Genomic DNA, 11,975 nt, shown 5'->3' with positions numbered 1-11,975 from the left:
GTTTGTGCTTATTGTTTGTTTTTTACAGATTTTACTGCAGTGACATGTTATTATTCCCTTCCAACTTTTGTTAGATTAAAAAGCCTTTTCAAGTAACCTTCCGGAGAATAAATCTGTCATGGTTTTGGTTATGTTGTGCTTTACTTTGCTCCTTGTTTTCTAGTTTTACTGGTTTAATTCCTATTTTGTTGTAATTTCGAGATTTGTTAGTTCTCATGTTTTCTGTTGTCCTCTGTTGCCCTCTTGTGTGTGTGTTCCTTTCCCCTTGGCTCCCTCGTTGTCTCCTCTCACACCTGTTCCTTGTCAGCTCGTTAGCCCTCCCTTTGTCTCTGTCAGCTATTTATGCTCTCCCTCTGCTCTCACTCTTTGTTGGTTCCTTGTTGTTGCTGGTCCTGTCGTCGTCGTGGTCCTCTCACCTCGTCTCTCCCTGGCTCCTTGTGCGCATTTCCCTTGATGTCTCCGTGGTTTTGGTCTTAGTTACATTTTAGTTGGATTTTTGGATTCCTGCCTTTGTTAACCATTTTTCATCATTAAAACTACAAGTATTCACCTCAGCCTCTGCCTCTGCATTTGGGTCCTCCAAACCACAACCAAACCCTGACAAAATCAGACTATATGTCTCAGCTTATGTAATTTATACTCATTAAAAAACAACAGTAAAAAAAGAGTGATTGATTTTCAATCAAAGAACAAACTGCACAAACATGCTAACGTTCCTTTTTGGAAAATTACACTGATCCATGTCATTGTGCTAGTTTGGTTTTAACAGGTGGCCACAGATTTCAGAGCACCGCACATGAAACTGTCACGATTGGGTGGAGGGTTTTGATAACCCAAATGCAGGAGCAGGAGGCAGAGGTGAATCTTGTAGATTTAATGACAGAACTGAGGCAAAAACCAAAAGACAAGAAAACGTCAGGAAAAACTCACGTGGGGAGCCAGAGATGAGGAAGCAACTAAACAACAGCAAACCAGCAGTGAGTGACTGCAGAGGTGGTGTATGTCGGGTTCATAAAATGTAGGTTTTTGCTTAAGAAGAACTGAAATACACAATTTATCGATACAATTCCTGCAGGAAGGAGAGACAGTTGAACCCCAGACTCAAACTCACTGTTTCCCACTGGACCTCCTCTGCAGAGCATTTATTAACTGAACATGACGCATGGTTAGAGAGTATTGTTGCTTGAATATAATGGAAAATAAACCAAAGATCAGGAAAACAGAATAACTGATAACTAAGAACTCCCAAAAGGGAAGAACCGGGATAGAAACAGAAAATTTGCAGAGATTTATTAGGTCCCTTCGAGAAAAAAGGAACTGACGAACTTATTTCTGTCGTGTGATCAGGTTGAAACGCTGAGTTACTGAAGAGCCATCAGAACAGAAATGTGATTCACTCTGATTCCAACCACCAAAAAAGGTGTTGGGGTTGTTCATCTCACAGAAATGGTTCTGTTTTAAATTTCTTGCTTTCCTGATACAATTCAAGCATTAAAAAACTTGTAAATTCTATTTATGTGTAATGGATGTGTTTCATGTATATATAATGTAATGAAAAACTATATAAATCAAACTTGTTGTTATAAAATTCATCTTAAAGACATCAGCTTTTTAGCCCTCTTGTCCTGCAGCAAGTAGGTCCTTGGTCCAATCAGCTCCAGGCTCTTTCTGCATGGAGTTTTCTGGCGATGTGGCAATAAGAATAATTGTCTTGATGCCAAAAAAAAAAGCCCAAAGGATTTTAATTTTACAAATGGAGCAGTACAGCTATCGCCATAGTGTTCCGCTTAATTTATGCATAAAAATTGCTTTATTATAATTATGCAGGGAGTTTTACAGCTTATATGTACACTGCAATGTAAGTAGAACAGTAAAGGAAAAACAGAAAAAAAGGAGAAAAGATTAAACAAAGGGGAGATAAAAGGGGAGATAACGATCAAACATCCTCAGTCTGCTTCATCACCTGCAAAGAGATGTAAAAAGAACAGCACAACCAATGGACATGGTACAAGACATACAATAAAGTAACACCTTGAATCTATCGCTAAAGTAGTATTATTTAATCTGACATGTATTCTGTGTTACCTGAAGATAAGAATGTGGGCTTTTCTATATGGAAGTGAATCTCTGAGTACCAGGAACCAAGCACCTGTAGTTGTTTGTGCACTTGTGCATGTAAAGTTTATCCAAAGGAAAAATGCTCAATAGTGGTTGTGGAGAGCCGAAAAGGCGCCCCCCCAGAGCACTGAGTCCAGCTCCGGGAGACCCAAAGCCCAAGACGCCCAAATGGACCACAAGAGTGGTGGCGTCAAGGAGGGGCCGGCCCAGGAAATCCAACCCCCACCAAGGGAGGAGGAGAGACAGCCCCGAGGAAGCCCCCCAGCCACCACAATGCCGGAGCCGCGGGGACTAGTTTGCGAGCTTTGCTGGCAGCCAGCCACCTTGAAGTGAATCCAGCGAGAGCAGGATGGGGAAATGGGCTCCGCACTTGGCATAGACTTGAGATGTGCTTGGGAGAGGGAGCAGTTCAGACCCCAACCTGACAAAAAAAAAAACCTTCCCGCCCTCATGCCCCCACTCACACCACACAGTCTCTGTGAAGATGAGCAAAAAAACAAAACGTGGACGCACATTCACACATAACACTCACATCCAATAATCCCAGGACCAAGGACCCAGTAGCATCGGTGGTCGGTCTCGGGATTATCGGATGACCCAATAGGTGAACCTAAAATCCGGATGGGGAGGCGGGGAGCGGTGACACCGCCACACTAACCCATCTCGTTCCTGCTCTTGGGCTGGTCCCCCACCCCGCACAAGGACCAGACACCCCCCAGCAGGGCCGGCGATTGCTATAGGCGAGCTAGTCAATTGCCTAGGGCGACAAATGTGTTGGGGGCGCCCTCTAGCGTCGCCCTTAGGCTTACTTCCCATTAATCATAGAATTAGAAAAAAAAGCGAATTAAACCGGTTATGAAGCGTCCGTCAGTTTGACTTAACCTTACGTATATATAAATAGCAAAATATGAACAAATAAATATACCACCGTTTTTTTATTTATTTTTTCACATTTAAGAGAAAATCGGAAAAGATTCTGATCACTTTTCAAGCGCCCTCCAACCCGGAAGTCGTGACGTCAATCACTGCAGCATGTACACCAATATTTTGGAATGAAATTGTAAGCAAACAGATATTAAAAGTAAAACAAGTGAAGTCTGGCACTTAACTTTGCTCGCGACTCGAGAATGGCTGAACGGAAAAGACTCCTCCTCCTGCCGCCGCAGTCGGGCCCGTCTTAATCATCCACTCAGAGTAGCACTGGTAAGCGCGCACACAGACTTTGTAGCCTGTCCGGTCAGTTAAAAATATTTATTGTGAAATCCGTCTTGTAATTGGAAGCATACAAGCTAGTTAGCTTGAAAAGTAAATAAAGTTTCAGACGTGCTGCGTGATGATGTGTTCAGATTGGCTCAGTAAAACGACAATTAGGTTATCATGATGCGTTCAAGTGTAACGTAAAGAAAACGGGAAATTTTGTTTTTGGCGAGAAACATGAGTAATACAGTTGTATATTGCTCTAACTATTTTAGAATACAGAATTAAACTACTGATGCCAACATTTATTAAAAATTACATTTAATTTAAAATACAATTATTTATTTGTTAAATATTTTCCTAATCACTAAAAACATGATGAAAAGTGACAGTAGACAATACATTAACCAACAATTGTGAAAATATATTCTAGTTAGTTTTATGTCATTTCGAAGTGGCCTATTACATTAGCCACGTTTATTGAAGGCTAGAAACGTTTTTGTTATGCTCACTTGTTAAGCAATAAAAGCAATACCAGTTCTGTTAAAAAAATTTTGCTGCATCGTCTTTCCACCAAATAACAGAAAAGTATCGATAGTGGTATCGATAAAGACTCAGATCGATAAGGAGTATCGATAAAGGTATCGATATTGTGAAAATGACCAGGGATGGTAATTACATCATAACTACATTTTCACAGAAACGCCACTACCTACCTACACTCAACTCGCCGACACTCACAGACACTCTCATTCACACACACACACATGCGCATGCGCACGTAGCACCTGTAGCCTGCCAAACATTTGTTCATTACAAGTTTCCTCTTTACCGCGGCTAGCGCGAGATGACACACACGCAAAATAGTATGTACATTCGGTCCGAACATTCAGTTACTCACCATCTTAGCGAGCAGCGCGGTACCCGTTGTCTCGACACCGTAATCCACACGCATTGCAATAACCCCCACGTTACATTCAAACATTCCGCTCTACTCACATTCTGGTGCGTCAACAATCAGGTCCGGGAGGAAACCAGAGCCTCTCGGAACCAAAGTTCTTATACACTGATCTGGCAGTGGAGAGAGCTTTTGGCACCCGGAAGTTGAATGTTTTGGGGAAAATATTATTGTATTGATGGATTGCAAACATGTATGAGTGTAAATATTGTCTGTGTCATTTCTGGTATTTATATTGTTGGTTTGGGAATATTATGATATTTTGTATGGGGATTTAAAAGTGTGTTTTTAATACTTTTTGTAACATTATTTTCCTATTGGTTGATTTCTGAGCCAATTAGATGTAAGTTGGAGATTGTAAGCCTTTTAAAAGGGCAGGGCTTTTTCATTCTAGTGAGAGAGGGTGAGCTGAACACACGTTTGCTGCGAGACTGTGTTTAAGGGAAAAGTAAGTGCAAGGAAGTTTGTATTTAAAGTCTTTGTTATAGTTTATATTTTGTGTTGCCTGATTGAGGCCGGTTTTCTTTTGCGTTTATTCAGTTTTTTGTTTCTCATATTTTTGTATGCTCACTTCCGCACTGTAAATAAATACGCACCCGTCTTCACGATATTTTCAGTTGCCTAGTTTCCGTCTTCTTTAACCTTTATTGGTGAGGGCCAGTCCTGACATGAGCTGGGGGTGGAGAAGCCCCGTTCTCACAAGTGGTGTTCAGAAGTGGTGACAGTGGCGCCTAAGAAGTCTGGGAAGAAGACGACGACAACAGGCAGACGGGTTCAGCCTAAACGAAGTATGGCGTATCGGCGTCTACCCCAAGACCCTGTGGAGGAGTTGACAGCCGAAGAGGTGGAGGAGCATGATGCTGATAAGGAGACCGGAAGAGCCGTGGGCGGAGCCATGGGCGGAGCAGATGGTGCGCCGCAGACCCTGGACATGACAGCGCTGTACAGCCTGCTACAGAAGTCGATGCTGGCCCAGCGAAGTGAGGCGCAAAAGCAAGAATTGAGATGGCGCAGCGTCCAGATTCAGCTCAACAATGTGCACGACGAACTGGAGAGAGAGCGACGAAAGGCAAGTGAGGGGCAGCATCAGCAGCCAGATGATGACGGCGATGGGGCTCTGCTACAGCTGAGACTTCAACACAACCCAGTGGGGCCACCGCCAGGTTTCCAGGTACCTGCAGCAACACCAGCAGCAGGGGCACCAGCAACAGTGGCGCCAGCAGTAGAAGCTCCCGCACCAGCCGCCGCACCACCACCACCAGCAGCAGCAGCAGCTCCAGCGCCAGCAGCTCCTGCACCAACGCAGCCTCCAGCACAGCAAGCAGCACCACCCTCTGCAATGGGTCCAGCCACACTGACTCCTGTGTCCTGGACGAGGGCAGCAGTGCCAAAAATGGAAGAAGGAGATGATATTGAACAATATCTGACAACATTTGAAAGACTGGCCATGGCCTACAGGTGCCGAGGGCAGACTGGGCCATCTACTTGGTCCCGTACCTGACGGGACGGGCCCGTGCAGCCTATGTTGCGATGGACATGAATGACACCTTGGACTATGACAAAGTGAGGGCAGCAATCCTCACCAAGTATGAAATCAACGGCGAGACGTACCGGCAGCGTTTCCGGGAGCCAGATGTGCGAGCAGAGGAGACCCCTCGGGAGCTGTACAACCGACTGATGGACCTGTACAAGAAGTGGGTGAGACCGGCAGGAAAGACTGTGGAGCAGATTGGAGAAATCCTCGTCCTGGAGCAGTACCTGCGCACCCTAGCTCCTGAAATCCGGGTCTGGGTTAAGGAGCACAACCCAGCCACTGGCCAGCAGGCAGCTGAACTTGTGGAAGCGTTCCTGGCAGCTCGACCGGGTCCGAAGGTGTTCCGGGGCCAGAACTACAGCCGACCAGCCAGCAATGGTAAGTCTGGGGTTCCTGGTGGGGGAGTTGGTCCTAGGGGGTTAGGTCAGGTTAGGCAACAGCACCACACCTACACTTCCCCTTACACCCCATCACCTAGGCCTCCTACACGCCCCTACACACCACCGCCTAGACAACCGACACCCGCAACTACCACACATAGGCCGCCTTTTACATGCCATAACTGTGGTAAACCTAACCACATTGCCAGAGACTGCCCGAACAGGAAGCCTCAGGGGTCCAGTTTTTGTAATGTCCCGAGAGCAGATGATGCTGTATCCAAAGTGCAGACAATTCCTGTAACAGTGAATGACGAGCCCACATTTGCGCTACTTGACACTGGCAGTACACACACCCTAGTCCAGCCACACCTGATTGATAAGTCAGCTGTATTGGTGGCAGAGCAGCTTAGGGTGTGTTGTGTGAATGGAGACGAGCATGTGTACCCTGTGGTAGATATTTGTCTGGAGGTTCAGGGGCAAGCCTTTTTTCTGAGGGCAGGCATTGTACAAGGATTACGGTATCCTGTAGTGCTAGGTCAGGACGTCCTTATTTTGCCTGATCTGGTGTTGTCATCAGTCCCTGTTAGCATGGTCGTAACAAGGGCCATGGCTAAGCAGTTTGCTGAGGAGGATGCTCAGGAAGAAGCACAGAGAGAAGTGTGTGAGATGTTGCCCTATAGCCAGTGTGACATTGACCCCCCTGTTGCCACGAAAACACCCAAGACACGTAGGCAGCGAAGACGTGCTAAGCTGCAAGGCACAGCAGATAAGGTTGTCAGCCAGTTGCCGAAACCTGTTGATGGAGATTTGTGGAAGCCTCCCCGTAATCTTAGTGATCTGCAGAAGAATGATGACTCTTTGAAGGATGCATTTGCTAAGGTGACAGAAATTGATGGGGTGCAAACTGGTGTGGCTAAGGGGCTAACTGGTGAATATTATTTTGTGAGAGATGGCCTACTCTACCACCAACCTGAAGATGGCAGTGTAGAGCAGGTAGTTGTGCCGGAATGCCTGAGAGAGAAAGTGCTTGGTCTCGGTCATGATATACCCTGGGCGGGGCATTTGGGTACTGTTAAGACCCTAGAGAGAATTGCACAACGCTTTCACTGGCCAGGGCTCTACACTGATGTTCAGAAATACTGTCGCACATGTTCAACCTGCCAACTCACTAGCAAACACAAGGCTAGACCCTCTCCTCTGCAACCACTTCCCATCATAGGCGTTCCATTTCAGAGGATAGGGATGGACATTGTAGGACCCTTGGAAAGAACCAGGTCAGGACACAGGTTCATTCTAGTCATGTGTGATTATGCCACACGTTACCCGGAAGCATTCCCCCTTCGAAAGATAACGGCAGGGTCAGTTGCAAGAGCACTGTTACAACTGATATCTCGTGTAGGCATACCACATGAAATACTGACAGACCAAGGCACCGCATTCCTATCCAAGACACTTAGACAAGTGTATAGTTTGCTGGGGATTAAGGGGATACGGACCACTCCCTACCACCCCCAGACTGATGGGCTGGTGGAACGATACAACCAAACCCTGAAGTCAATGCTACGAAAGTTTGTAGCAGAGAACGGCAAAGACTGGGACCAGTGGTTGCCATACCTCCTTTTCGCCTATAGGGAGGTACCACAGGCTTCCACTGGTTTCTCCCCATTTGAGTTGCTGTATGGGCGCCAGGTCCGGGGCCCACTGGATCTACTCCGTGATACCTGGGTGACCCCAAAACTCCAGGAGCCAGACAGCGTGCTCTCCTATGTCCTGAGGATCCAGGAGAAGATGGGGAGGATGGCCAGCTTGGTGGAGGAGAACATGACCAAGGCCCAGCAGACCCAGGCACGCTGGTACGACCAGAGGGCGAGGCAGAGGAGCTTCGCACCAGGGCAGCAGGTTCTCTTGCTGTTGCCAACGACGGAGAACCAGTTGCTGGCCCGCTGGCAAGGTCCCTACACCGTAGCACGTCAGCTGGGGCCGGTGACCTACGAGGTGGAGATGCCGGGACGACGAAAGGGCAAGCAGGCCTTCCACATTAACCTGCTAAAGGAGTGGCATGAACGGGGGACGCCCAGCCTGCAGCTCCTGGTGCAGGACGTGGAGGGTGATGTGGAGCCGCAGGAGCAGTTCTTCCCTGCAGCTGCTGCACCAACTGACCCGGATGTCTCCCACCTGACAGTGCAGCAAGCAGAGGAGTTGCAGGCCATCATCCCGCCTGGCCTGTTTTCCGAGCAGCCTGGGCGCACGTCCTTGGTGGAGCATGACCTCCAGCTTAAAGACACTAATCCAGTGCGGCAGAGGATGTACCGCATCCCAGAGCGGTTGCTACCCGCCCTGCAGGAGGAGCTGGATGTCATGAAGCAGCTGGGGGTCATTGAGCGGTCCAGCAGCAGTTGGAGCAGTCCGGTGGTGCTGGTCCCAAAGAAGGATGGCAGCATCCGCTTTTGTATTGATTTTAGACAATTGAACTCTCAGTCTACATTCGACGCCTACCCAATGCCCAGACTGGACGACTTGATCGAGGGGCTTGGGAGGGCGTCGTACATCACGACCCTTGACCTCTGCAGGGGTTATTGGCAGGTGCCGATGGCCAAGGGGGCAAAGCAATACACTGCCTTTCGCACCCCTCAAAGCCTGTACCAGTTCACAACCATGCCCTTTGGCCTGCAGGGGGCGACCTTCCAAAGACTAATGGACCATGTCCTGGAGGGCATGGGGGGCTTCGCCGCAGCTTACCTTGACGACGTCGTGGTATGGAGCGCCACCTGGGGGGAGCACCTCCAACACCTGGCCCAGGTGTTCCGGCGCATCAGCGAGGCTGGCTTGACCGTCCACCCTAAGAAATGTTCCCTGGCCCAGCAGGAGGTTCGTTACCTGGGCCATATCATTGGCAATGGGGTGATCAAGCCGCAGAAGGACAAGGTCGAGGCGGTCCGAGATTGCCCGCGACCACGGACTAAGAAGGACGTCCGCTCTTTCCTGGGCCTTGCCGGGTGGTATCGGAGGTTCATTCCGAACTTTGCCACCCGGGCTGCACCCCTCACTGACCTGACTCGTAAGTCGGGGTCGGCGAAAGTGGAGTGGGGGGAGGTGCAGGAGCAGGTCTTCCAGGATTTGAAAGGGGCTCTGATTTGTGAGCCTGTGCTGCAGAGTCCAGACTTTGAGCAGACTTTTACTGTGCAGACGGATGCCTCTGGGGTTGGTTTGGGGGCAGTCCTTCTCCAGGGGGAGGCAGAGCAACAGAGGCCGGTGGCTTACATTAGCCGGAAGCTTTTCCTCCGGGAAACAAGGTACTCAGTGGTGGAGCTTGAGTGCCTTGCCGTGAAATGGGCACTAGAGACATTCAAGTATTACCTGTTGGGCAGAGACTTTTTGCTAGAGACTGACCACAGAGCGTTGCAATGGCTGGGGAGAATGAAAGACTCTAATGCACGTATTACACGTTGGTTTCCCTCTTTGCTACCCTTCAGGTTCACTGTGAAATACAGGGCGGGGTCAGAAAACCCGGTAGCAGACTTCCTGTCTCGCCAGGATGGCGAGCCAACCGAAGGGGGAGGAAATGTGAAAATGACCAGGGATGGTAATTACATCATAACTACATTTTCACAGAAACGCCACTACCTACCTACACTCAACTCGCCGACACTCACAGACACTCTCATTCACACACACACACATGCGCATGCGCACGTAGCACCTGTAGCCTGCCAAACATTTGTTCATTACAAGTTTCCTCTTTACCGCGGCTAGCGCGAGATGACACACACGCAAAATAGTATGTACATTCGGTCCGAACATTCAGTTACTCACCATCTTAGCGAGCAGCGCGGTACCCGTTGTCTCGACACCGTAATCCACACGCATTGCAATAACCCCCACGTTACATTCAAACATTCCGCTCTACTCACATTCTGGTGCGTCAACAATCAGGTCCGGGAGGAAACCAGAGCCTCTCGGAACCAAAGTTCTTATACACTGATCTGGCAGTGGAGAGAGCTTTTGGCACCCGGAAGTTGAATGTTTTGGGGAAAATATTATTGTATTGATGGATTGCAAACATGTATGAGTGTAAATATTGTCTGTGTCATTTCTGGTATTTATATTGTTGGTTTGGGAATATTATGATATTTTGTATGGGGATTTAAAAGTGTGTTTTTAATACTTTTTGTAACATTATTTTCCTATTGGTTGATTTCTGAGCCAATTAGATGTAAGTTGGAGATTGTAAGCCTTTTAAAAGGGCAGGGCTTTTTCATTCTAGTGAGAGAGGGTGAGCTGAACACACGTTTGCTGCGAGACTGTGTTTAAGGGAAAAGTAAGTGCAAGGAAGTTTGTATTTAAAGTCTTTGTTATAGTTTATATTTTGTGTTGCCTGATTGAGGCCGGTTTTCTTTTGCGTTTATTCAGTTTTTTGTTTCTCATATTTTTGTATGCTCACTTCCGCACTGTAAATAAATACGCACCCGTCTTCACGATATTTTCAGTTGCCTAGTTTCCGTCTTCTTTAACCTTTATTGGTGAGGGCCAGTCCTGACATGAGCTGGGGGTGGAGAAGCCCCGTTCTCACAGATATCAATAAATATTAACGATCCCCATCCCTAATGTTGACATCATTTTTTTCTCAGTATATATGCAGCAGAATTATGTGCTATATTATTAGCTTGAGAATGAGTAGAAGATACTAATATAAATTAAATATTTTGTAGTGATTATCTGCATTGAGTATTCAAAAGGGATGTACAAATAATCATCAAAATATATGAAGTTATGGCTGTTCATCATAGAATATGTGAACAAAAAAAAACCAACAACTTCAAACTTTTAATTTTGTAATGGTATTCATAAAAGCACTTTTGTTTGTAGAGGGTTAATCCTTTCTTTAATCACTAATCAATGTCAGAAATCAGGGTAAATATACCTGATATATTTTATTTAGAGGAAAATTTTGTTTATCTCATTTCTATTTATGTTCAAATGATTTAATTGAACTGGAACAGAAAATGTAATTTAATGTTTATCAATTACTTTTTTATGTAGTCCTTGGTTGAGGAATTTCTTAAATTTATTATTTTTTATTGTTATTTGGTAATTTCTGAAATTGATTTATTTAATATTTGTTTAATGTGTGTTAAATTTGTTAATTCTCTGAAATAAATTCATTCAATGATTCAATCCAGTTTTTTAGTTATACTCTACCTAAGTGTCCTTACAGATGGTTAAAAGTGTTTTTGCACAGTCCTAACTTTGAGTGTGTAATAAATTATTTAAAATAATAAAAAAGAAAAGGTACTGAAACCTATTCTGGTATTTGTCTATGCATCACTCCATGCTAAGTTACAGTTTTTTTCTGAATGCTTTAACACAACCTTGATTCTTATAGCACAATTTCTAAAACTATTAATACTTATAGCAAATCCACTCACTGAGTTCACAAAACTAAAAGAACAAGCACTGCTTTGCACTCAATTTGCAATTTTGTAACACACACTTTGCACAACTGTAGGCACAATTCACCGCACAGCACTCTTTGTGGAACTGTAAACACAACTCAATGAAGCACTAAACAGATGCTGAAAACAGTACTGGTATTTCTCACGGCAAAAGTGTGGGGGGGGGGGGCCTAGGGCAACCAAAGGGCTAGAACCGGCCCTGCCCCCCAGCACTGAACTGATCAGGTATAATTAAAACTGAAGTACCAAAAGGGGGTGTTGTGCCATATGCCATAATCATGGTAACCAGTGTCCATATTTCATCTTGACATGATGACCAGTAAAAAAAACATGCA

Source organism: Cyprinodon tularosa, unplaced genomic scaffold (assembly GCF_016077235.1).
Source record: "Cyprinodon tularosa strain WSP-4 unplaced genomic scaffold, ASM1607723v1 ctg733, whole genome shotgun sequence".
Classification (NCBI taxonomy): Eukaryota; Metazoa; Chordata; class Actinopteri; order Cyprinodontiformes; family Cyprinodontidae; genus Cyprinodon; species Cyprinodon tularosa.
The sequence above is the reverse complement of the archived record's forward strand: the minus strand, read 5'-3'. Positions refer to the sequence as shown.